This window comes from Taudactylus pleione, unplaced genomic scaffold (assembly GCF_031769625.1).
Source record: "Taudactylus pleione unplaced genomic scaffold, aTauple2 ptg000070l, whole genome shotgun sequence".
NCBI classification, from domain to species: domain Eukaryota; kingdom Metazoa; phylum Chordata; class Amphibia; order Anura; family Myobatrachidae; genus Taudactylus; species Taudactylus pleione.
This window is the reverse complement of record NW_028284472.1, coordinates 2,578,709-2,605,480: the sequence shown is the minus strand read 5'-3', so window position 1 is coordinate 2,605,480 and position 26,772 is coordinate 2,578,709. Positions and strand designations below refer to the sequence as shown.

The 26,772-nt window shown below is 37.5% G+C and overlaps 15 non-coding genes across 15 annotated transcripts; all 15 read left to right on the top strand.

Annotated features, from left to right (window-relative positions):
• Window positions 1-1,392: 1,392 nt before the first annotated feature.
• TRNAA-CGC (transfer RNA alanine (anticodon CGC)) lies at window positions 1,393-1,464 on the top strand. Its single transcript has one exon. It is a non-coding gene; the product is annotated as a tRNA-Ala (tRNA).
• An 851-nt stretch (window positions 1,465-2,315) lies between these two features.
• Window positions 2,316-2,387, top strand: TRNAA-CGC (transfer RNA alanine (anticodon CGC)). Its single transcript has one exon. It is a non-coding gene; the product is annotated as a tRNA-Ala (tRNA).
• Window positions 2,388-4,161: 1,774 nt separating this feature from the next.
• TRNAA-CGC (transfer RNA alanine (anticodon CGC)) lies at window positions 4,162-4,233 on the top strand. The gene has a single exon. It is a non-coding gene; the product is annotated as a tRNA-Ala (tRNA).
• Window positions 4,234-6,005: 1,772 nt separating this feature from the next.
• Window positions 6,006-6,077, top strand: TRNAA-CGC (transfer RNA alanine (anticodon CGC)). The gene has a single exon. It is a non-coding gene; the product is annotated as a tRNA-Ala (tRNA).
• Window positions 6,078-7,851: 1,774 nt separating this feature from the next.
• On the top strand, window positions 7,852-7,923 carry TRNAA-CGC (transfer RNA alanine (anticodon CGC)). The gene has a single exon. It is a non-coding gene; the product is annotated as a tRNA-Ala (tRNA).
• A 1,759-nt stretch (window positions 7,924-9,682) lies between these two features.
• On the top strand, window positions 9,683-9,754 carry TRNAA-CGC (transfer RNA alanine (anticodon CGC)). Its single transcript has one exon. It is a non-coding gene; the product is annotated as a tRNA-Ala (tRNA).
• An 851-nt stretch (window positions 9,755-10,605) lies between these two features.
• Window positions 10,606-10,677, top strand: TRNAA-CGC (transfer RNA alanine (anticodon CGC)). The gene has a single exon. It is a non-coding gene; the product is annotated as a tRNA-Ala (tRNA).
• A 1,774-nt stretch (window positions 10,678-12,451) lies between these two features.
• TRNAA-CGC (transfer RNA alanine (anticodon CGC)) lies at window positions 12,452-12,523 on the top strand. Its single transcript has one exon. It is a non-coding gene; the product is annotated as a tRNA-Ala (tRNA).
• An 850-nt stretch (window positions 12,524-13,373) lies between these two features.
• On the top strand, window positions 13,374-13,445 carry TRNAA-CGC (transfer RNA alanine (anticodon CGC)). The gene has a single exon. It is a non-coding gene; the product is annotated as a tRNA-Ala (tRNA).
• An 851-nt stretch (window positions 13,446-14,296) lies between these two features.
• Window positions 14,297-14,368, top strand: TRNAA-CGC (transfer RNA alanine (anticodon CGC)). Its single transcript has one exon. It is a non-coding gene; the product is annotated as a tRNA-Ala (tRNA).
• A 1,774-nt stretch (window positions 14,369-16,142) lies between these two features.
• TRNAA-CGC (transfer RNA alanine (anticodon CGC)) lies at window positions 16,143-16,214 on the top strand. Its single transcript has one exon. It is a non-coding gene; the product is annotated as a tRNA-Ala (tRNA).
• Window positions 16,215-17,973: 1,759 nt separating this feature from the next.
• TRNAA-CGC (transfer RNA alanine (anticodon CGC)) lies at window positions 17,974-18,045 on the top strand. Its single transcript has one exon. It is a non-coding gene; the product is annotated as a tRNA-Ala (tRNA).
• Window positions 18,046-19,817: 1,772 nt separating this feature from the next.
• On the top strand, window positions 19,818-19,889 carry TRNAA-CGC (transfer RNA alanine (anticodon CGC)). The gene has a single exon. It is a non-coding gene; the product is annotated as a tRNA-Ala (tRNA).
• Window positions 19,890-22,586: 2,697 nt separating this feature from the next.
• Window positions 22,587-22,658, top strand: TRNAA-UGC (transfer RNA alanine (anticodon UGC)). Its single transcript has one exon. It is a non-coding gene; the product is annotated as a tRNA-Ala (tRNA).
• An 849-nt stretch (window positions 22,659-23,507) lies between these two features.
• Window positions 23,508-23,579, top strand: TRNAA-CGC (transfer RNA alanine (anticodon CGC)). Its single transcript has one exon. It is a non-coding gene; the product is annotated as a tRNA-Ala (tRNA).
• Window positions 23,580-26,772: the final 3,193 nt, after the last annotated feature.

Sequence of the window (26,772 nt, the reverse complement as noted above, 5' to 3'; positions counted from 1 at the left end):
TGGAGGGCAAGCACTTAATGAAATTTCAAAGCATGGAATGATGACAACATATCAACTTTACATAGATTGTCTGGTGAAGCATTAGCTAGCAATGCCCAAGAGGCAGTCTTAGCATGCATCCTTTGTGCCCTTCTGCTAAGTTCAGACACTGATGACCAAACAGAATGTAAGACAGCCCTCTAGTTAGCAAAACTTGATCAATATCCACACCATTCATTAGTAAAAGTAGTGGATTCTGATGATAAACCAGTCTCTGATGGAGAACTTTAAGAGCATTCCAGTGTTAGGAAGGGGCATCTACTTGCATTCTCATCAGCCATGAAAACCATAAAGTCCTTGCAGTCAAGCATGGTATAATGGTTATCCTTCCATCCTCTAAGATATCACTAATAACACTGAAAAGTAGTAAATCTCTAGTGAATTGTAAAGCTGCAATCACTTATGCATCAGAAAATAGCAGCTCATAGGGGATGTAGCTCGGTGGTAGAGCGCATGCTTCGCTTGTATAAGCTCCTGAGTTCAATCCCCAGAATCTCTAAGTTTTGCAAAGTACAGCTTTTTACCATATGTAAACTCTCTAGAAGAACCAAAGATAACAAGCAAACCAATACAAGTACTCTACAGCAATAGTCAAAGTTGAATACAAATCATAAAAAATGAATCAAATATGATTATAATAATCATCATCTTCTTCATTCCATTTTTCAAAGTTAAGTTCCCATTGAATGCCTATTGCCATTCTCCTACACTGAGGGAAAACATATGGTAAGTAGGAAATAGATTTTTTATTCTCAGTGGGAACTGAAGGCGACTACCTGAGCAAAGTTTAATAAAAGAGCGAGATAAATAATATAGCAAAACTAATTGATTAAGATTGAGAGACAAGTTCAAACACTTTGTGAACAAAAAGAGGATGGACATGGGCTTGGAGGGCAAGCACTTAATGAAATTTCAAAGCATGGAATGATGACAACATATCAACTCTACATAGATTGTCTGGTGAAGCATTAGCTAGCAATGCCCAAGAGGCAGTCTTAGCATGCATCCTTTGTGCCCTTCTGCTAAGTTCTGACACTGATGACCAAACAGAATGTAAGACAGACCTCTAGTTAGCAAAGCTTGATCAATATCCACACCATTCATTAGTAAAAGTAGGGGATTCTGATGATAAACCAGTCTCTGATGGAGAACTTTAAGAGCACTCCAGTGTTTGAAATGGGCATCTACCTGCATTCTCTTCAGCCATGAAAACTATAAAGTCCTTGCAGTCAAGCATGGTGTAAAGGTTACGCTTCCATCCTCTAAGATATCCCTAATAACACTGAAAAGTAGTAAATCTCCAGTGAAATGTAAAGTTGCAATCACTTGTGCATAAAAAAATAGCAGCTCATAAGGGATGTTGCTCAGTGGTAGAGCGCATGCTTCGCATGTAAGAGGTCCCGGGTTCAATCCCCGGCATCTCCAAGTTTTACAAAATACAGCTTTTTACCATATGTAAACTCTCAAGTAGAGCCAAAGAAAACAAGCAGACCAATAAAAGTACTCTACAGCAATAGTCAAAGTTGAATACAAATCTTAAAAAATCAATCAAATATGATTATATTCATCATCTTCTTCATTCCATTTTTCAAAGTTAAATTCCCATTGAATGCTTATTGCCATTCTCCTACACTGAGGGAAAACATATGGTAAGTAGGAAATAGATTTTTTATTTTCAGTGGGACCTGAAGGCGACAACTCAAGCAAAGTTTAATAAAAGAGCGAGACAAATAATATAGCAAAACTAATTGATTAAGATTGAGAGACAAGTTCAAACACTTTTTGAACAATAAGAGGATGGACATGGGCTTTGAGGGCAAGCACTTAATGATATTTCAAAGCATGGAATGATGACAACATATCAACTCTACATAGATTGTCTGGTGAAGCATTAGCTAGCAGTGGCCAAGAGGCAGTCTTAGCATGCATCCTTTGTGACCTTCTGCTAAGTTCTGACACTGATGACCAAACAGAATGTAAGACAGCCCTCTAGTTAGCAAAACTTGATCAATATCCACACCATTCATTAGTAAAAGTAGGGGATTCTGATAAAGAACCAGTCTCTGATGGAGAACTTTAAGAGCATTCCAATGTTCGGAATGGGCATCTACTTGCATTCTCATCAGCCATGAAAACCATAAAGTCCTTGCAGTCAAGCATGGTATAATGGTTATGCTTCCATCCTCTAAGATATCCCTAATAACACTGAAAAGTAGTAAATCTCTAGTGAAATGTAAAGCTGCAATCACTTGTGCATAAAAAAATAGCAGCTCATAGGGGATATAGCTCAGTGGTAGAGCGCATGCTTCGCATGTATGAGGCCCCGGATTCAATCCCCGGCATCTCCAAGTTTTACAAAATATAGCTTTTTACCATATGTAAACTCTCTAGTAGAGCCAAAGAAAACAAGCAAACCAATAAAAGTACTCTACAGCAATAGTCAAAGTTGAATACAAATCATAAAAAATCAATCAAATATGATTATATTCATCATCTTCTTCATTCCATTTTTCAAAGTTAAGTTCCCATTGAATGCTTATTGCCATTCTCCTACACTGAGGGAAAACATATGGTAAGTAGGAAATAGAGTTTTTATTTTCAGTGGGAACTGAAGGCGACTACCCGAGCAAAGTTTAATAAAAGAGCGAGACAAATAATATAGCAAAACTAATTGATTAAGATTGAGAGACAAGTTCAAACACTTTGTGAACAAAAAGAGGATGGACATGGGCTTGGAGGGCAAGCACTTAATGAAATTTCAAAGCATGGAATGATGACAACATATGAACTCTAGAAATATTGTCTGTTGAAGCATTAGCTAGCAGTGGCCAAGAGGCAGTCTTAGCATGCATCCTTTGTGCCCTTCTGCTAAGTTCTGACACTGATGACCAAACAGAATGTAAGACAGCCCTCTAGTTAGCAAAACTTGATCAATATCCACACCATTCATTAGTAAAAGTAGGGGTTTCTGATGATGAACCAGTCTCTGATGGAGAACTTTAAGAGCATTCCAATGTTCAGAATGGGCATCTACTTGCATTCTCATCAGCCATGAAAACCATACAGTCCTTGAAGTCAAGCATGGTATAATGGTTATCCTTCCATCCTCTAAGATATCACTAATAACACTGAAAAGTAGTAAATCTCTAGTGAATTGTAAAGCTGCAATCACTTATGCATCAGAAAATAACAGCTCATAGGGGATGTAGCTCGGTGGTAGAGCGCATGCTTCGCTTGTATAAGCCCCTGAGTTCAATCCCCAGAATCTCTAAGTTTTGCAAAATACAGCTTTTTACCATATGTAAACTCTCTAGAAGAGCCAAAGATAACAAGCAAACCAATACAAGTACTCTACAGCAATAGTCAAAGTTGAATACAAATCATAAAAAAATAATCAAATATGATTATATTCATCATCTTCTTCATTCCATTTTTCAAAGTTAAATTCCCATTGAATGCCTATTGCCATTCTCCTACACTGAGGGAAAACATATGGTAAGTAGGAAATAGATTTTTTATTCTCAGTGGGAACTGAAGGCGACTACCTGAGCAAAGTTTAATAAAAGAGCGAGACAAATAATATAGCAGAACTAAATGATTAAGATTGAGAGACAAGTACAACCACCTAATGAACAAAAAGAGGATGGACATGGGCTTGGAGGGCAAGCACTTAATGAAATTTCAAAGCATGGAATGATGACAACATATCAACTCTACATAGATTGTCTGGTGAAGCATTAGCTAGCAATGCCCAAGAGGCAGTCTTAGCATGCATCCTTTGTGCCCTTCTGCTAAGTTCTGACACTGATGACCAAACAGAATGTAAGACAGCCCTCTAGTTAGCAAAACTTGATCAATATCCACACCATTCATTAGTAAAAGTAGGGGATTCTGATGATAAACCAGTCTCTGATGGAGAACTTTAAGAGCATTCCAGTGTTTGGAAGGGGCATCTACTTGCATTCTCATCAGCCATGAAAACCATAAAGTCCTTGCAGTCAAGCATGCTATAATGGTTATGCTTCCATCCTCTAAGATATCCCTAATAACACTGAAAAGTAGAAAATCTCTAGTGAAATGTAAAGCTGCAATCACTTGTGCATAAAAAAATAGCAGCTCATAGGGGATGTAGCTCAGTGGTAGAGTGCATGCTTCGCATGTATGAGGCCCCGGATTCAATCCCCGGCATCTCCAAGTTTTACAAAATACAGCATTTACCATATGTAAACTCTCTAGTAGAGCCAAAGAAAACAAGCAAACCAATAAAAGTACTCTACAGCAATAGTCAAAGTTGAATACAAATCATAAAAAATCAATCAAATATGATTATATTCATCATCTTCTTCATTCCATTTTTCAAAGTTAAGTACCTATTGAATGCCTGTTGCCATTCTCCTACACTGAGGGAAAACATATGGTAAGTAGGAAATAGATTTTTTATTTTCAGTGGGAACTGAAGGCGACTACCCGAGCAAAGTTTAATAAAACAGCGAGACAAATAATTTAGCAAAACTAATTGATTAAGATTGAGAGACAAGTTCAAACACTTTGTGAACAAAAAGAGGATGGACATGGGCTTGGAGGGCAAGCACTTAATGAAATTTCAAAGCATGGAATGATGACAACATATGAACTCTACTTAGATTGTCTGGTGAAGCATTAGCTAGCAATGCCAGAGAGGCAGTCTTAGCATGCATCCTTTGTTCCCTTCTTCTAAGTTCTGACACTGATGACCAAACAGAATGTAAGACAGCCCTCTAGTTAGCAAAACTTGATCAATATCCACACCATTCATTAGTAAAAGTAGGGGATTCTGATGATAAACCAGTCTCTGATGGAGAACTTTAAGAGCATTCCAATGTTTGGAATGGGCTTCTACTTGCATTCTCATCACCCATGAAAACCATAAAGTCCTTGCAGTCAAGCATGGTATAAAGGTTATGCTTCCATCCTCTAAGATATCCCTAATAACACTGAAAGTAGTAAATCTCTAGTGAAATGTAAAGCTGCTATCACTTGTGCATAAAAAAATAGCAGCTCTTACGGGATGTTGCTCAGTGGTAGAGCGCATGCTTCGCATGTAAGAGGTCCCGGGTTCAATCCCCGGCATCTCCAAGTTTTACAAAATACAGCTTTTTACCATATGTAAACTCTCAAGTAGAGCCAAAGAAAACAAGCAAACCAATAAAAGTACTCTACAGCAATAGTCAAAGTTGAATACAAATCTTAAAAAATCAATCAAATATGATTATATTCATCATCTTCTTCATTCCATTTTTCAAAGTTAAGTTCCCATTGAATGCTTATTGCCATTCTCCTACACTGAGGGAAAACTTATGGTAAGTAGGAAATAGATTTTTTATTTTCAGTGGGACCTGAAGGCGACAACTCAAGCAAAGTTTAATAAAAGAGCGAGACAAATAATATAGCAAAACTAATTGATTAAGATTGAGAGACAAGTTCAAACACTTTGTGAACAAAAAGAGGATGGACATGGGCTTTGAGGGCAAGCACTTAATGATATTTCAAAGCATGGAATGATGACAACATATCAACTCTACATAGATTGTCTGGTGAAGCATTAGCTAGCAGTGGCCAAGAGGCAGTCTTAGCATGCATCCTTTGTGACCTTCTGCTAAGTTCTGACACTGATGACCAAACAGAATGTAAGACAGCCCTCTAGTTAGCAAAACTTGATCAATATCCACACCATTCATTAGTAAAAGTAGGGGATTCTGATAAAGAACCAGTCTCTGATGGAGAACTTTAAGAGCATTCCAATGTTCGGAATGGGCATCTACTTGCATTCTCATCAGCCATGAAAACCATAAAGTCCTTGCAGTCAAGCATGGTATAATGGTTATGCTTCCATCCTCTAAGATATCCCTAATAACACTGAAAAGTAGTAAATCTCTAGTGAAATGTAAAGCTGCAATCACTTGTGCATAAAAAAATAGCAGCTCATAGGGGATATAGCTCAGTGGTAGAGCGCATGCTTCGCATGTATGAGGCCCCGGATTCAATCCCCGGCATCTCCAAGTTTTACAAAATATAGCTTTTTACCATATGTAAACTCTCTAGTAGAGCCAAAGAAAACAAGCAAACCAATAAAAGTACTCTACAGCAATAGTCAAAGTTGAATACAAATCATAAAAAATCAATCAAATATGATTATATTCATCATCTTCTTCATTCCATTTTTCAAAGTTAAGTTCCCATTGAATGCTTATTGCCATTCTCCTACACTGAGGGAAAACATATGGTAAGTAGGAAATAGAGTTTTTATTTTCAGTGGGAACTGAAGGCGACTACCCGAGCAAAGTTTAATAAAAGAGCGAGACAAATAATATAGCAAAACTAATTGATTAAGATTGAGAGACAAGTTCAAACACTTTGTGAACAAAAAGAGGATGGACATGGGCTTGGAGGGCAAGCACTTAATGAAATTTCAAAGCATGGAATGATGACAACATATGAACTCTAGAAATATTGTCTGTTGAAGCATTAGCTAGCAGTGGCCAAGAGGCAGTCTTAGCATGCATCCTTTGTGCCCTTCTGCTAAGTTCTGACACTGATGACCAAACAGAATGTAAGACAGCCCTCTAGTTAGCAAAACTTGATCAATATCCACACCATTCATTAGTAAAAGTAGGGGATTCTGATGATGAACCAGTCTCTGATGGAGAACTTTAAGAGCATTCCAATGTTCAGAATGGGCATCTACTTGCATTCTCATCAGCCATGAAAACCATACAGTCCTTGAAGTCAAGCATGGTATAATGGTTATCCTTCCATCCTCTAAGATATCACTAATAACACTGAAAAGTAGTAAATCTCTAGTGAATTGTAAAGCTGCAATCACTTATGCATCAGAAAATAACAGCTCATAGGGGATGTAGCTCGGTGGTAGAGCGCATGCTTCGCTTGTATAAGCCCCTGAGTTCAATCCCCAGAATCTCTAAGTTTTGCAAAATACAGCTTTTTACCATATGTAAACTCTCTAGAAGAGCCAAAGATAACAAGCAAACCAATACAAGTACTCTACAGCAATAGTCAAAGTTGAATACAAATCATAAAAAAATAATCAAATATGATTATATTCATCATCTTCTTCATTCCATTTTTCAAAGTTAAATTCCCATTGAATGCCTATTGCCATTCTCCTACACTGAGGGAAAACATATGGTAAGTAGGAAATAGATTTTTTATTCTCAGTGGGAACTGAAGGCGACTACCTGAGCAAAGTTTAATAAAAGAGCGAGACAAATAATATAGCAGAACTAAATGATTAAGATTGAGAGACAAGTACAACCACCTAATGAACAAAAAGAGGATGGACATGGGCTTGGAGGGCAAGCACTTAATGAAATTTCAAAGCATGGAATGATGACAACATATCAACTCTACATAGATTGTCTGGTGAAGCATTAGCTAGCAATGCCCAAGAGGCAGTCTTAGCATGCATCCTTTGTGCCCTTCTGCTAAGTTCTGACACTGATGACCAAACAGAATGTAAGACAGCCCTCTAGTTAGCAAAACTTGATCAATATCCACACCATTCATTAGTAAAAGTAGGGGATTCTGATGATAAACCAGTCTCTGATGGAGAACTTTAAGAGCATTCCAGTGTTTGGAAGGGGCATCTACTTGCATTCTCATCAGCCATGAAAACCATAAAGTCCTTGCAGTCAAGCATGCTATAATGGTTATGCTTCCATCCTCTAAGATATCCCTAATAACACTGAAAAGTAGAAAATCTCTAGTGAAATGTAAAGCTGCAATCACTTGTGCATAAAAAAATAGCAGCTCATAGGGGATGTAGCTCAGTGGTAGAGTGCATGCTTCGCATGTATGAGGCCCCGGATTCAATCCCCGGCATCTCCAAGTTTTACAAAATACAGCATTTACCATATGTAAACTCTCTAGTAGAGCCAAAGAAAACAAGCAAACCAATAAAAGTACTCTACAGCAATAGTCAAAGTTGAATACAAATCATAAAAAATCAATCAAATATGATTATATTCATCATCTTCTTCATTCCATTTTTCAAAGTTAAGTACCTATTGAATGCCTGTTGCCATTCTCCTACACTGAGGGAAAACATATGGTAAGTAGGAAATAGATTTTTTATTTTCAGTGGGAACTGAAGGCGACTACCCGAGCAAAGTTTAATAAAACAGCGAGACAAATAATTTAGCAAAACTAATTGATTAAGATTGAGAGACAAGTTCAAACACTTTGTGAACAAAAAGAGGATGGACATGGGCTTGGAGGGCAAGCACTTAATGAAATTTCAAAGCATGGAATGATGACAACATATGAACTCTACTTAGATTGTCTGGTGAAGCATTAGCTAGCAATGCCAGAGAGGCAGTCTTAGCATGCATCCTTTGTTCCCTTCTTCTAAGTTCTGACACTGATGACCAAACAGAATGTAAGACAGCCCTCTAGTTAGCAAAACTTGATCAATATCCACACCATTCATTAGTAAAAGTAGGGGATTCTGATGATAAACCAGTCTCTGATGGAGAACTTTAAGAGCATTCCAATGTTTGGAATGGGCTTCTACTTGCATTCTCATCACCCATGAAAACCATAAAGTCCTTGCAGTCAAGCATGGTATAAAGGTTATGCTTCCATCCTCTAAGATATCCCTAATAACACTGAAAGTAGTAAATCTCTAGTGAAATGTAAAGCTGCTATCACTTGTGCATAAAAAAATAGCAGCTCTTACGGGATGTTGCTCAGTGGTAGAGCGCATGCTTTGCATGTAAGAGTCCCCGGCATCTCCAAGTTTTAAAAAATACAGCTTTTTACCATATGTAAACTCTCTAGTAGAGCCAAAGAAAACAAGCAAACCAATAAAAGTACTCTACAGCAATAGTCAAAGTTGAATACAAATCATAAAAAATCAATCAAATATGATTATATTCATCATCTTCTTCATTCCATTTTTCAAAGTTAAGTTCCCATTGAATGCCTATTGCCATTCTCCTACACTGAGGGAAAACATATGGTAAGTAGGAAATAGATTTTTTATTTTCAGTGGGAACTGAAGGCAACTACCCAAGCAAAGTTTAATAAAAGAGCGAGGCAAATAATATAGCAAAACTAATTGATTAAGATTGAGAGACAAGTTCAAACACTTTGTGAACAAAAAGAGGATGGACATGGGCTTGGAGGGCAAGCACTTAATGAAATTTCAAAGCATGGAATGATGACAACATATCAACTCTACATAGATTGTCTGGTGAAGCATTAGCTAGCAATGCCCAAGAGGCAGTCTTAGCATGCATCCTTTGTGCCCTTCTGCTAAGTTCTGACACTGATGACCAAACAGAATGTAAGACAGACCTCTAGTTAGCAAAGCTTGATCAATATCCACACCATTCATTAGTAAAAGTAGGGGATTCTGATGATAAACCAGTCTCTGATGGAGAACTTTAAGAGCACTCCAGTGTTTGAAATGGGCATCTACCTGCATTCTCTTCAGCCATGAAAACTATAAAGTCCTTGCAGTCAAGCATGGTGTAAAGGTTACGCTTCCATCCTCTAAGATATCCCTAATAACACTGAAAAGTAGTAAATCTCTAGTGAAATGTAAAGCTGCAATCACTTGTGCATAAAAAAATAGCAGCTCATAGGGGATGTTGCTCAGTGGTAGAGCGCATGCTTCGCATGTAAGAGGTCCCGGGTTCAATCCCCGGCATCTCCAAGTTTTACAAAATACAGCTTTTTACCATATGTAAACTCTCAAGTAGAGCCAAAGAAAACAAGCAAACCAATAAAAGTACTCTACAGCAATAGTCAAAGTTGAATACAAATCTTAAAAAATCAATCAAATATGATTATATTCATCATCTTCTTCATTCCATTTTTCAAAGTTAAGTTCCCATTGAATGCTTATTGCCATTCTCCTACACTGAGGGAAAACTTATGGTAAGTAGGAAATAGATTTTTTATTTTCAGTGGGACCTGAAGGCGACAACTCAAGCAAAGTTTAATAAAAGAGCGAGACAAATAATATAGCAAAACTAATTGATTAAGATTGAGAGACAAGTTCAAACACTTTGTGAACAAAAAGAGGATGGACATGGGCTTTGAGGGCAAGCACTTAATGATATTTCAAAGCATGGAATGATGACAACATATCAACTCTACATAGATTGTCTGGTGAAGCATTAGCTAGCAGTGGCCAAGAGGCAGTCTTAGCATGCATCCTTTGTGACCTTCTGCTAAGTTCTGACACTGATGACCAAACAGAATGTAAGACAGCCCTCTAGTTAGCAAAACTTGATCAATATCCACACCATTCATTAGTAAAAGTAGGGGATTATGATAAAGAACCAGTCTCTGATGGAGAACTTTAAGAGCATTCCAATGTTCGGAATGGGCATCTACTTGCATTCTCATCAGCCATGAAAACCATAAAGTCCTTGCAGTCAAGCATGGTATAATGGTTATGCTTCCATCCTCTAAGATATCCCTAATAACACTGAAAAGTAGTAAATCTCTAGTGAAATGTAAAGCTGCAATCACTTGTGCATAAAAAAATAGCAGCTCATAGGGGATATAGCTCAGTGGTAGAGCGCATGCTTCGCATGTATGAGGCCCCGGATTCAATCCCCGGCATCTCCAAGTTTTACAAAATATAGCTTTTTACCATATGTAAACTCTCTAGTAGAGCCAAAGAAAACAAGCAAACCAATAAAAGTACTCTACAGCAATAGTCAAAGTTGAATACAAATCATAAAAAATCAATCAAATATGATTATATTCATCATCTTCTTCATTCCATTTTTCAAAGTTAAGTTCCCATTGAATGCTTATTGCCATTCTCCTACACTGAGGGAAAACATATGGTAAGTAGGAAATAGAGTTTTTATTTTCAGTGGGAACTGAAGGCGACTACCCGAGCAAAGTTTAATAAAAGAGCGAGACAAATAATATAGCAAAACTAATTGATTAAGATTGAGAGACAAGTTCAAACACTTTGTGAACAAAAAGAGGATGGACATGGGCTTGGAGGGCAAGCACTTAATGAAATTTCAAAGCATGGAATGATGACAACATATGAACTCTAGAAATATTGTCTGTTGAAGCATTAGCTAGCAGTGGCCAAGAGGCAGTCTTAGCATGCATCCTTTGTGCCCTTCTGCTAAGTTCTGACACTGATGACCAAACAGAATGTAAGACAGCCCTCTAGTTAGCAAAACTTGATCAATATCCACACCATTCATTAGTAAAAGTAGGGGATTCTGATGATGAACCAGTCTCTGATGGAGAACTTTAAGAGCATTCCAATGTTCAGAATGGGCATCTACTTGCATTCTCATCAGCCATGAAAACCATACAGTCCTTGAAGTCAAGCATGGTATAATGGTTATCCTTCCATCCTCTAAGATATCACTAATAACACTGAAAAGTAGTAAATCTCTAGTGAATTGTAAAGCTGCAATCACTTATGCATCAGAAAATAACAGCTCATAGGGGATGTAGCTCGGTGGTAGAGCGCATGCTTCGCTTGTATAAGCCCCTGAGTTCAATCCCCAGAATCTCTAAGTTTTGCAAAATACAGCTTTTTACCATATGTAAACTCTCTAGAAGAGCCAAAGATAACAAGCAAACCAATACAAGTACTCTACAGCAATAGTCAAAGTTGAATACAAATCATAAAAAAATAATCAAATATGATTATATTCATCATCTTCTTCATTCCATTTTTCAAAGTTAAATTCCCATTGAATGCCTATTGCCATTCTCCTACACTGAGGGAAAACATATGGTAAGTAGGAAATAGATTTTTTATTCTCAGTGGGAACTGAAGGCGACTACCTGAGCAAAGTTTAATAAAAGAGCGAGACAAATAATATAGCAGAACTAAATGATTAAGATTGAGAGACAAGTACAACCACCTAATGAACAAAAAGAGGATGGACATGGGCTTGGAGGGCAAGCACTTAATGAAATTTCAAAGCATGGAATGATGACAACATATCAACTCTACATAGATTGTCTGGTGAAGCATTAGCTAGCAATGCCCAAGAGGCAGTCTTAGCATGCATCCTTTGTGCCCTTCTGCTAAGTTCTGACACTGATGACCAAACAGAATGTAAGACAGCCCTCTAGTTAGCAAAACTTGATCAATATCCACACCATTCATTAGTAAAAGTAGGGGATTCTGATGATAAACCAGTCTCTGATGGAGAACTTTAAGAGCATTCCAGTGTTTGGAAGGGGCATCTACTTGCATTCTCATCAGCCATGAAAACCATAAAGTCCTTGCAGTCAAGCATGCTATAATGGTTATGCTTCCATCCTCTAAGATATCCCTAATAACACTGAAAAGTAGAAAATCTCTAGTGAAATGTAAAGCTGCAATCACTTGTGCATAAAAAAATAGCAGCTCATAGGGGATGTAGCTCAGTGGTAGAGTGCATGCTTCGCATGTATGAGGCCCCGGATTCAATCCCCGGCATCTCCAAGTTTTACAAAATACAGCATTTACCATATGTAAACTCTCTAGTAGAGCCAAAGAAAACAAGCAAACCAATAAAAGTACTCTACAGCAATAGTCAAAGTTGAATACAAATCATAAAAAATCAATCAAATATGATTATATTCATCATCTTCTTCATTCCATTTTTCAAAGTTAAGTTCCCATTGAATGCCTATTGCCATTCTCCTACACTGAGGGAAAACATATGGTAAGTAGGAAATAGATTTTTTATTTTCAGTGGGAACTGAAGGCAACTACCCAAGCAAAGTTTAATAAAAGAGCGAGGCAAATAATATAGCAAAACTAATTGATTAAGATTGAGAGACAAGTTCAAACACTTTGTGAACAAAAAGAGGATGGACATGGGCTTGGAGGGCAAGCACTTAATGAAATTTCAAAGCATGGAATGATGACAACATATCAACTCTACATAGATTGTCTGGTGAAGCATTAGCTAGCAATGCCCAAGAGGCAGTCTTAGCATGCATCCTTTGTGCCCTTCTGCTAAGTTCTGACACTGATGACCAAACAGAATGTAAGACAGACCTCTAGTTAGCAAAGCTTGATCAATATCCACACCATTCATTAGTAAAAGTAGGGGATTCTGATGATAAACCAGTCTCTGATGGAGAACTTTAAGAGCACTCCAGTGTTTGAAATGGGCATCTACCTGCATTCTCTTCAGCCATGAAAACTATAAAGTCCTTGCAGTCAAGCATGGTGTAAAGGTTACGCTTCCATCCTCTAAGATATCCCTAATAACACTGAAAAGTAGTAAATCTCTAGTGAAATGTAAAGCTGCAATCACTTGTGCATAAAAAAATAGCAGCTCATAGGGGATGTTGCTCAGTGGTAGAGCGCATGCTTCGCATGTAAGAGGTCCCGGGTTCAATCCCCGGCATCTCCAAGTTTTACAAAATACAGCTTTTTACCATATGTAAACTCTCAAGTAGAGCCAAAGAAAACAAGCAAACCAATAAAAGTACTCTACAGCAATAGTCAAAGTTGAATACAAATCTTAAAAAATCAATCAAATATGATTATATTCATCATCTTCTTCATTCCATTTTTCAAAGTTAAGTTCCCATTGAATGCTTATTGCCATTCTCCTACACTGAGGGAAAACTTATGGTAAGTAGGAAATAGATTTTTTATTTTCAGTGGGACCTGAAGGCGACAACTCAAGCAAAGTTTAATAAAAGAGCGAGACAAATAATATAGCAAAACTAATTGATTAAGATTGAGAGACAAGTTCAAACACTTTGTGAACAAAAAGAGGATGGACATGGGCTTTGAGGGCAAGCACTTAATGATATTTCAAAGCATGGAATGATGACAACATATCAACTCTACATAGATTGTCTGGTGAAGCATTAGCTAGCAGTGGCCAAGAGGCAGTCTTAGCATGCATCCTTTGTGACCTTCTGCTAAGTTCTGACACTGATGACCAAACAGAATGTAAGACAGCCCTCTAGTTAGCAAAACTTGATCAATATCCACACCATTCATTAGTAAAAGTAGGGGATTATGATAAAGAACCAGTCTCTGATGGAGAACTTTAAGAGCATTCCAATGTTCGGAATGGGCATCTACTTGCATTCTCATCAGCCATGAAAACCATAAAGTCCTTGCAGTCAAGCATGGTATAATGGTTATGCTTCCATCCTCTAAGATATCCCTAATAACACTGAAAAGTAGTAAATCTCTAGTGAAATGTAAAGCTGCAATCACTTGTGCATAAAAAAATAGCAGCTCATAGGGGATATAGCTCAGTGGTAGAGCGCATGCTTCGCATGTATGAGGCCCCGGATTCAATCCCCGGCATCTCCAAGTTTTACAAAATATAGCTTTTTACCATATGTAAACTCTCTAGTAGAGCCAAAGAAAACAAGCAAACCAATAAAAGTACTCTACAGCAATAGTCAAAGTTGAATACAAATCATAAAAAATCAATCAAATATGATTATATTCATCATCTTCTTCATTCCATTTTTCAAAGTTAAGTTCCCATTGAATGCTTATTGCCATTCTCCTACACTGAGGGAAAACATATGGTAAGTAGGAAATAGAGTTTTTATTTTCAGTGGGAACTGAAGGCGACTACCCGAGCAAAGTTTAATAAAAGAGCGAGACAAATAATATAGCAAAACTAATTGATTAAGATTGAGAGACAAGTTCAAACACTTTGTGAACAAAAAGAGGATGGACATGGGCTTGGAGGGCAAGCACTTAATGAAATTTCAAAGCATGGAATGATGACAACATATGAACTCTAGAAATATTGTCTGTTGAAGCATTAGCTAGCAGTGGCCAAGAGGCAGTCTTAGCATGCATCCTTTGTGCCCTTCTGCTAAGTTCTGACACTGATGACCAAACAGAATGTAAGACAGCCCTCTAGTTAGCAAAACTTGATCAATATCCACACCATTCATTAGTAAAAGTAGGGGATTCTGATGATGAACCAGTCTCTGATGGAGAACTTTAAGAGCATTCCAATGTTCAGAATGGGCATCTACTTGCATTCTCATCAGCCATGAAAACCATACAGTCCTTGAAGTCAAGCATGGTATAATGGTTATCCTTCCATCCTCTAAGATATCACTAATAACACTGAAAAGTAGTAAATCTCTAGTGAATTGTAAAGCTGCAATCACTTATGCATCAGAAAATAACAGCTCATAGGGGATGTAGCTCGGTGGTAGAGCGCATGCTTCGCTTGTATAAGCCCCTGAGTTCAATCCCCAGAATCTCTAAGTTTTGCAAAATACAGCTTTTTACCATATGTAAACTCTCTAGAAGAGCCAAAGATAACAAGCAAACCAATACAAGTACTCTACAGCAATAGTCAAAGTTGAATACAAATCATAAAAAAATAATCAAATATGATTATATTCATCATCTTCTTCATTCCATTTTTCAAAGTTAAATTCCCATTGAATGCCTATTGCCATTCTCCTACACTGAGGGAAAACATATGGTAAGTAGGAAATAGATTTTTTATTCTCAGTGGGAACTGAAGGCGACTACCTGAGCAAAGTTTAATAAAAGAGCGAGACAAATAATATAGCAGAACTAAATGATTAAGATTGAGAGACAAGTACAACCACCTAATGAACAAAAAGAGGATGGACATGGGCTTGGAGGGCAAGCACTTAATGAAATTTCAAAGCATGGAATGATGACAACATATCAACTCTACATAGATTGTCTGGTGAAGCATTAGCTAGCAATGCCCAAGAGGCAGTCTTAGCATGCATCCTTTGTGCCCTTCTGCTAAGTTCTGACACTGATGACCAAACAGAATGTAAGACAGCCCTCTAGTTAGCAAAACTTGATCAATATCCACACCATTCATTAGTAAAAGTAGGGGATTCTGATGATAAACCAGTCTCTGATGGAGAACTTTAAGAGCATTCCAGTGTTTGGAAGGGGCATCTACTTGCATTCTCATCAGCCATGAAAACCATAAAGTCCTTGCAGTCAAGCATGCTATAATGGTTATGCTTCCATCCTCTAAGATATCCCTAATAACACTGAAAAGTAGAAAATCTCTAGTGAAATGTAAAGCTGCAATCACTTGTGCATAAAAAAATAGCAGCTCATAGGGGATGTAGCTCAGTGGTAGAGTGCATGCTTCGCATGTATGAGGCCCCGGATTCAATCCCCGGCATCTCCAAGTTTTACAAAATACAGCATTTACCATATGTAAACTCTCTAGTAGAGCCAAAGAAAACAAGCAAACCAATAAAAGTACTCTACAGCAATAGTCAAAGTTGAATACAAATCATAAAAAATCAATCAAATATGATTATATTCATCATCTTCTTCATTCCATTTTTCAAAGTTAAGTACCTATTGAATGCCTATTGCCATTCTCCTACACTGAGGGAAAACATATGGTAAGTAGGAAATAGATTTTTTATTTTCAGTGGGAACTGAAGGCGACTACCCGAGCAAAGTTTAATAAAACAGCGAGACAAATAATTTAGCAAAACTAATTGATTAAGATTGAGAGACAAGTTCAAACACTTTGTGAACAAAAAGAGGATGGACATGGGCTTGGAGGGCAAGCACTTAATGAAATTTCAAAGCATGGAATGATGACAACATATGAACTCTACTTAGATTGTCTGGTGAAGCATTAGCTAGCAATGCCAGAGAGGCAGTCTTAGCATGCATCCTTTGTTCCCTTCTTCTAAGTTCTGACACTGATGACCAAACAGAATGTAAGACAGCCCTCTAGTTAGCAAAACTTGATCAATATCCACACCATTCATTAGTAAAAGTAGGGGATTCTGATGATAAACCAGTCTCTGATGGAGAACTTTAAGAGCATTCCAATGTTTGGAATGGGCTTCTACTTGCATTCTCATCACCCATGAAAACCATAAAGTCCTTGCAGTCAAGCATGGTATAAAGGTTATGCTTCCATCCTCTAAGATATCCCTAATAACACTGAAAGTAGTAAATCTCTAGTGAAATGTAAAGCTGCTATCACTTGTGCATAAAAAAATAGCAGCTCTTACGGGATGTTGCTCAGTGGTAGAGCGCATGCTTTGCATGTAAGAGTCCCCGGCATCTCCAAGTTTTACAAAATACAGCTTTTTACCATATGTAAACTCTCTAGTAGAGCCAAAGAAAACAAGCAAACCAATAAAAGTACTCTACAGCAATAGTCAAAGTTGAATACAAATCATAAAAAATCAATCAAATATGATTATATTCATCATCTTCTTCATTCCATTTTTCAAAGTTAAGTTCCCATTGAATGCCTATTGCCATTCTCCTACACTGAGGGAAAACATATGGTAAGTAGGAAATAGATTTTTTATTTTCAGTGGGAACTGAAGGCGACAACTCAAGCAAAGTTTAATAAAAGAGCGAGGCAAATAATATAGCAAAACTAATTGATTAAGATTGAGAGACAAGTTCAAACACTTTGTGAACAAAAAGAGGATGGACATGGGCTTGGAGGGCAAGCACTTAATGACATTTCAAAGCATGGAATGATGACAACATATTAACTCTACATAGATTGTCTGGTGAAGCATTAGCTAGCAGTGGCCAAGAGGCAGTCTTAGCATGCATCCTTTGTGCCCTTCTGCTAAGTTCTGACACTGATGACCAAAAAGAATGTAAGACAGCCCTCTAGTTAGCAAAACTTGATCAATATCCACACCATTCATTAGTAAAAGTAGGGGATTCTGATGATGAACCAGTCTCTGATGGAGAACTTTAAGAGCATTCCAATGTTCGGAATGGGCATCTACTTGCATTCTCATCAGCCATGAAAACCATAAAGTCCTTGCAGTCAAGCATGGTATAATGGTTATGCTTCCATCCTCTAAGATATTCCTAATAACACTGAAAAGTAGTAAATCTCTAGTGAAATGTAAAGCTGCAATCACTTGTGCATAAAAAAATAGCAGCTCATAGGGGATATAGCTCAGTGGTAGAGCGCATGCTTCGCATGTATGAGGCCCCGGATTCAATCCCCGGCATCTCCAAGTTTTACAAAGTATAGCTTTTTACAATATGTAAACTCTCTAGTAGAGCCAAAGAAAACAAGCAAACCAATAAAAGTACTCTACAGCAATAGTCAAAGTTGAATACAAATCATAAAAAATCAATCAAATATGATTATATTCATCATCTTCTTCATTCCATTTTTCAAAGTTAAGTTCCCATTGAATGCCTATTGCCATTCTCCTATACTGAGGGAAAACATATGGTAAGTAGGAAATAGATTTTTTATTTTCAGTGGGAACTGAAGGCGACTACCCGAGCAAAGTTTAATAAAAGAGCGAGACAAATAATATAGCAAAACTAATTGATTAAGAATGAGAGACAAGTTCAAACACTTTGTGAACAAAAAGAGGATGGACATGGGCTTGGAGGGCAAGCACTTAATGAAATTTCAAAGCATGGAATGATGACAACATATGAACTCTACAAAGATTGTCTGTTGAAGCATTAGCTAGCAGTGGCCAAGAGGCAGTCTTAGCATGCATCCTTTGTGCCCTTCTGCTAAGTTTTGACACTGATGACCAAACAGATTGTAAGACAGCCCTCTAGTTAGCAAAACTTGATCAATATCCACACCATTTATTAGTAAAAGTAGGGGATTCTGATGATGAACCAGTCTCTGATGGAGAACTTTAAGAGCATTCCAATGTTCGGAATGGGCATCTACTTGCATTCTCATCAGCCATGAAAACCATACAGTCCTTGAAGTCAAGCATGGTATAATGGTTATCCTTCCATCCTCTAAGATATCACTAATAACACTGAAAAGTAGTAAATCTTTAGTGAATTGTAAAGCTGCAATCACTTTTGCATCAGAAAATAGCAGCTCATAGGGGATGTAGCTCAGTGGTAGAGCGCATGCTTCGCTTGTATAAGCCCCTGAGTTCAATCCCCAGAATCTCTAAGTTTTGCAAAATACAGCTTTTTACCATATGTAAACTCTCTAGAAGAGCCAAAGATAACAAGCAAACCAATACAAGTACTCTACAGCAATAGTCAAAGTTGAATACAAATCATAAAAAAATAATCAAATATGATTATATTCATCATCTTCTTCATTCCATTTTTCAAAGTTAAGTTCCCATTGAATGCCATTGCCATTCTCCTACACTGAGGGAAAACATATGGTAAGTAGGAAATAGATTTTTTATTCTCAGTGGGAACTGAAGGCGACTACCTGAGCAAAGTTTAATAAAAGAGCGAGACAAATAATATAGCAGAACTAAATGATTAAGATTGAGAGACAAGTACAACCATTAATGAACAAAAAGAGGATGGACATGGGCTTGGAGGGCAAGCACTTAATGAAATTTCAAAGCATGGAATGATGACAACATATCAACTCTACATAGATTGTCTGGTGAAGTATTAGCTAGCAATGCCCAAGTGGCAGTCTTAGCATGCATCCTTTGTGCCCTTCTGCTAAGTTCAGACACTGATGACCAAACAGAATGTAAGACAGCCCTCTAGTTAGCAAAACTTGATCAATATCCACACCATTCATTAGTAAAAGTAGGGGATTCTGATGATAAACCAGTCTCTGATGGAGAACTTTAAGAGCATTCCAGTGTTTGGAAGGGGCATCTACTTGCATTCTCATCAGCCATGAAAACCATAAAGTCCTTGCAGTCAAGCATGGTATAATGGTTATGCTTCCATCCTCAAAGATATCCCTAATAACACTGAAAAGTAGTATATCTCTAGTGAAATGTAAAGCTGCAATCACTTGTGCATAAAAAAATAGCAGCTCATAGGGGATGTAGCTCAGTGGTAGAGTGCATGCTTCGCTTGTATGAGGCCCCGGTTTCAATCCCCGGCATCTCCAAGTTTTACAAAATACAGCTTTTTACCATATGTAAACTCTCTAGTAGAGCCAAAGAAAACAAGCAAACCAATAAAAGTACTCTACAGCAATAGTCAAAGTTGAATACAAATCATAAAAAATCAATCAAATATGATTATATTCATCATCTTCTTCATTCCATTTTTCAAAGTTAAGTTCCCATTGAATGCTTATTGCCATTCTCCTACACTGAGGGAAAACTTATGGTAAGTAGGAAATAGATTTTTTATTCTCAGTGGGAACTGAAGGCGACAACTCAAGCAAAGTTTAATAAAAGAGCGAGACAAATAATATAGCAAAACTAATTGATTAAGATTGAGAGACAAGTTCAAACACTTTGTGAAGAAAAAGAGGATGGACATGGGCTTGGAGGGCAAGCACTTAATGAAATTTCAAAGCATGGAATGATGACAACATATGAACTCTACAAAGATTGTCTGTTGAAGCATTAGCTAGCAGTGGCCAAGAGGCAGTCTTAGCATGCATCCTTTGTGCCCTTTTGCTAAGTTCTGACACTGATGACCAAACAGATTGTAAGACAGCCCCCTAGTTAGCAAAACTTGATCAATATCCACACCATTCATTAGTAAAAGAAGGGGATTCTGATGATGAACCAGTCTCTGATGGAGAACTTTAAGAGCATTCCAATGTTCGGAATGGGCATCTACTTGCATTCTCATCAGTCATGAAAACCATACAGTCCTTGAATTCAAGCATGGTATAATGGTTATCCTTCCATCCTCTAAGATATCACTAATAACACTGAAAAGTAGTAAATCTCTAGTGAATTGTAAAGCTGCAATCACTTATGCATCAGAAAATAGCAGCTCATAGGGGATGTAGCTCGGTTGTAGAGTGCATGCTTCGCTTGTATAAGCCCCTGAGTTCAATCCCCAGAATCTCTAAGTTTTGCAAAATACAGCTTTTTACCATATGTAAACTCTCTAGAAGAGCCAAAGATAACAAGCAAACCAATACAAGTACTCTACAGCTATAGTCAAAGTTGAATACAAATCATAAAAAAATAATCAAATATGATTATATTCATCATCTTCTTCATTCCATTTTTCAAAGTTAAGTTCCCATTGAATGCCTATTGCCATTCTCCTACACTGAGGGAAAACATATGGTAAGTAAGAAATAGATTTTTTATTCTCAGTGGGAACTGAAGGCGACTACCTGAGCAAAGTTTAATAAAAGAGCTAGATAAATAATATAGCAAAACTAATTGATTAAGATTGAGAGACAAGTTCAAACACTTTGTGAACAAAAAGAGGATGGACATGGGCTTGGAGGGCAAGCACTTAATGAAATTTCAAAGGATGGAATGATGACAACATATCAACTCTACATAGATTGTCTGGTGAAGCATTAGCTAGCAATGCCCAAGAGGCAGTCTTAGCATGCATCCTTTGTGCCCTTCTGCTAAGTTCTGACACTGATGACCAAACAGAATGTAAGACAGCCCTCTAGTTAGCAAAGCTTGATCAATATCCACACCATTCATTAGTAAAAGTAGGGGATTCTGATGATAAACCAGTCACTGATGGAGAACTTTAAGAGCATTCCAGTGTTTGAAATGGGCATCTACCTGCATTCTCTTCAGCCATGAAAACTATAAAGTCCTTGCAGTCAAGCATGGTGTAAAGGTTATGCTTCCATCCTCTAAGATATCCCTAATAACACTGAAAAGTAGTAAATCTCTAGTGAAATGTAAAGCTGCAATCACTTGTGCATAAAAAAATAGCAGCTCATAGGGGATGTTGCTCAGTGGTAGAGCGCATGCTTCGCATGTAAGAGGTCCTGGGTTCAATCCCCGCCATCTCCAAGTTTTACAAAATACAGCTTTTTACCATATGTAAACTCTCTAGTAGAGCCAAAGAAAACAAGCAAACCAATAAAAGTACTCTACAGCAATAGTCAAAGTTGAATACAAATCATAAAAAATCAATCAAATATGATTATATTCATCATCTTCTTCATTCCATTTTTCAAAGTTAAGTTCCCATTGAATGCTTATTGCCATTCTCCTACACTGAGGGAAAACTTATGGTAAGTAGGAAATAGATTTTTTATTTTCAGTGGGACATGAAGGCGACAACTCAAGCAAAGTTTAATAAAAGAGCGAGACAAATAATATAGCAAAACTAACTGATTAAGATTGAGAGACAAGTTCAAACACTTTGTGAACAAAAAGAGGATGGACATGGGCTTGGAGGGCAAGCACTTAATGAAATTTCAAAGCATGGAATGATGACAACATATCAACTCTACATAGATTGTCTGGTGAAGCATTAGCTAGCAGTGGCCAAGAGGCAGTCTTAGCATGCATCCTTTGTGCCCTTCTGCTAAGTTCTGACACTGATGACCAAACAGAATGTAAGACAGCCCTCTAGTTAGCAAAACTTGATCAATATCCACACCATTCATTAGTAAAAGTAGGGGATTCTGATGATGAACCAGTCTCTGATGGAGAACTTTAAGAGCATTCCAGTGTTTGAAATGGGCATCTACCTGCATTCTCTTCAGCCATGAAAACTATAAAGTCCTTGCAGTCAAGCATGGTGTAAAGGTTATGCTTCCATCCTCTAAGATATCCCTAATAACACTGAAAAGTAGTAAATCTCTAGTGAAATGTAAAGCTGCAATCACTTGTGCATAAAAAAATAGCAGCTCATAGGGGATGTTGCTCAGTGGTAGAGCGAATGCTTTGCATGTAAGAGGTCCTGGGTTCAATCCCCGGCATCTCCAAGTTTTACAAAATACAGCTTTTTACCATATGTAAACTCTCTAGTAGAGCCAAAGAAAACAAGCAAACCAATAAAAGTACTCTACAGCAATAGTCAAAGTTGAATACAAATCTTAAAAAAATAATCAAATATGATTATATTCATCATCTTCTTCATTCCATTTTTCAAAGTTAAGTTCCCATTGAATGCCTATTGCCATTCTCCTACACTGAGGGAAAACATATGGTAAGTAGATAATAGATTTTTTATTCTCAGTGGGAACTGAAGGCGACTACCTGAGCAAAGTTTAATAAAAGAGCGAGACAAATAATATAGCAGAACTAAATGATTAAGATTGAGAGACAAGTACAACCATTAATGAACAAAAAGAGGATGGACATGGGCTTGGAGGGCAAGCACTTAATGAAATTTCAAAGCATGGAATGATGACAACATATCAACTCTACATAGATTGTCTGGTGAAGCATTAGCTAGCAATGCCCAAGAGGCAGTCTTAGCATGCATCCTTTGTGCCCTTCTGCTAAGTTCAGACACTGATGACCAAACAGAATGTAAGACAGCCCTCTAGTTAGCAAAACTTGATCAATATCCACACCATTCATTAGTAAAAGTAGGGGTTCTGATGATAAACCAGTCTCTGATGGAGAACTTTAAGAGCATTCCAGTGTTTGGAAGGGGCATCTACTTGCATTCTCATCAGCCATGAAAACCATAAAGTCCTTGCAGTCAAGCATGGTATAATGGTTATGCTTCCATCCTCAAAGATATCCCTAATAACACTGAAAAGTAGTAAATCTCTAGTGAAATGTAAAGCTGCAATCACTTGTGCATAAAAAAATAGCAGCTCATAGGGGATGTAGCTCAGTGGTAGAGTGCATGCTTCGCTTGTATGAGGCCCCGGTTTCAATCCCCGGCATCTCCAAGTTTTACAAAATACAGCTTTTTACCATATGTAAACTCTCTAGTAGAGCCAAAGAAAACAAGCAAACCAATAAAAGTACTCTACAGCAATAGTCAAAGTTGAATACAAATCATAAAAAATCAATCAAATATGATTATATTCATCATCTTCTTCATTCCATTTTTCAAAGTTAAGTTCCCATTGAATGCTTATTGCCATTCTCCTACACTGAGGGAAAACTTATGGTAAGTAGGAAATAGATTTTTTATTCTCAGTGGGAACTGAAGGCGACAACTCAAGCAAAGTTTAATAAAAGAGCGAGACAAATAATATAGCAAAACTAATTGATTAAGATTGAGAGACAAGTTCAAACACTTTGTGAAGAAAAAGAGGATGGACATGGGCTTGGAGGGCAAGCACTTAATGAAATTTCAAAGCATGGAATGATGACAACATATGAACTCTACAAAGATTGTCTGTTGAAGCATTAGCTAGCAGTGGCCAAGAGGCAGTCTTAGCATGCATCCTTTGTGCCCTTCAGCTAAGTTCTGACACTGATGACCAAACAGATTGTAAGACAGCCCCCTAGTTAGCAAAACTTGATCAATATCCACACCATTCATTAGTAAAAGAAGGGGATTCTGATGATGAACCAGTCTCTGATGGAGAACTTTAAGAGCATTCCAATGTTCGGAATGGGCATCTACTTGCATTCTCATCAGTCATGAAAACCATACAGTCCTTGAAGTCAAGCATGGTATAATGGTTATCCTTCCATCCTCTAAGATATCACTAATAACACTGAAAAGTAGTAAATCTCTAGTGAATTGTAAAGCTGCAATCACTTATGCATCAGAAAATAGCAGCTCATAGGGGATGTAGCTCGGTGGTAGAGCGCATGCTTCGCTTGAATAAGCCCCTGAGTTCAATCCCCAGAATCTCTAAGTTTTGCAAAATACAGCTTTTTACCATATGTAAACTCTCTAGAAGAGCCAAAGATAATAAGCAAACCAATACAAGTACTCTACAGCAATAGTCAAAGTTGAATACAAATCATAAAAAATCAATCAAATATGATTATATTCATCATCTTCTTCATTCCATTTTTCAAAGTTAAGTTCCCATTGAATGCCTATTGCCATTCTCCTACACTGAGGGAAAACATATGGTAAGTAGGAAATAGATTTTTTATTCTCAGTGGGAACTGAAGGCGACTACCTGAGCAAAGTTTAATAAAAGAGCGAGACAAATAATATAGCATAACTAAATGATTAAGATTGAGAGACAAGTTCAACCACTTTATGAACAAAAAGAGGATGGACATGGGCTTGGAGGGCAAGCACTTAATGAAATTTCAAAGCATGGAATGATGACAACATATCAACTCTACATAGATTGTCTGGTGAAGCATTAGCTAGCAGTGGCCAAGAGGCAGTCTTAGCATGCATCCTTTGTGCCCTTCTGCTAAGTTCTGACACTGATGACCAAACAGAATGTAAGACAGCCCTCTAGTTAGCAAAACTTGATCAATATCCACACCATTCATTAGTAAAAGTAGGGGATTCTGATGATGAACCAGTCTCTGATGGAGAACTTTAAGAGCATTCCAATGTTCAGAATGGGCATCTACTTGCATTCTCATCAGCCATGAAAACCATACAGTCCTTGAAGTCAAGCATGGTATAATGGTTATCCTTCCATCCTCTAAGATATCACTAATAACCCTGAAAAGTAGTAAATCTCTAGTGAATTGTAAAGCTGCAATCACTTATGCATCAGAAAATAGCACCTCATAGGGGATGTAGCTCGGTGGTAGAGCGCATGCTTCGCTTGTATAAGCCCCTGAGTTCAATCCCCAGAATCTCTAAGTTTTGCAAAATACAGCTTTTTACCATATGTAAACTCTCTAGAAGAGCCAAAGATAACAAGCAAACCAATACAAGTACTCTACAGCAATAGTCAAAGTTGAATACAAATCATAAAAAAATAATCAAATATGATTATATTCATCATCTTCTTCATTCCATTTTTCAAAGTTAAGTTCCCATTGAATGCCTATTGCCATTCTCCTACACTGAGGGAAAACATATGGTAAGTAGGAAATAGATTTTTTATTCTCAGTGGGAACTGAAGGCGACTACCTGAGCAAAGTTTAATAAAAGAGCGAGACAAATAATATAGCAGAACTAAATGATTAAGATTGAGAGACAAGTACAACCATTAATGAACAAAAAGAGGATGAACATGGGCTTGGAGGGCAAGCACTTAATGAAATTTCAAAGCATGGAATGATGACAACATATCAACTCTACATAGATTGTCTGGTGAAGCATTAGCTAGCAATGCCCAAGAGGCAGTCTTAGCATGCATCCTTTGTGCCCTTCTGCTAAGTTCAGACACTGATGACCAAACAGAATGTAAGACAGCCCTCTAGTTAGCAAAACTTGATCAATATCCACACCATTCATAAGTAAAAGTAGGGGATTCTGATGATAAACCAGTCTCTGATGGAGAACTTTAAGAGCATTCCAATGTTTGGAATGGGCTTCTACTTGCATTCTCATCACCCATGAAAACCATAAAGTCCTTGCAGTGAAGCATGGTATAATGGTTATGCTTCCATCCTCTAAGATATCCCTAATAACACTGAAAAGTAGTAAATCTCTAGTGAAATGTAAAGCTGCAATCACTTGTGCATAAAAAAATAGCAGCTCATAGGGGATGTAGCTCAGTGGTAGAGCGCATGCTTCGCATGTTTGAGGCCCCGGATTCAATCCCCAGCATCTCCAAATTTTACAAAATACAGCTTTTTACCATATGTAAACTCTCTAGTAGAGCCAAAGAAAACAAGCAAACCAATAAAAGTACTCTACAGCAATAGTCAAAGTTGAATACAAATCATAAAAAATCAATCAAATATGATTATATTCATCATCTTCTTCATTCCAGTTTTCAAAGTTAAATACCTATTGAATGCCTATTGCCATTCTCCTACACTGAGGGAAAACATATGGTAAGTAGGAAATAGATTTTTTATTTTCAGTGGGAACTGAAGGCGACTACCTGAGCAAAGTTTAATAAAAGAGCGAGACAAATAATATAGCAAAACTAATTGTTTAAGATTGAAAGACAAGTTCAAACACTTTGTGAACAAAAAGAGGATGGACATGGGCTTGGAGGGCAAGCACTTAATGAAATTTCAAAGCATGGAATG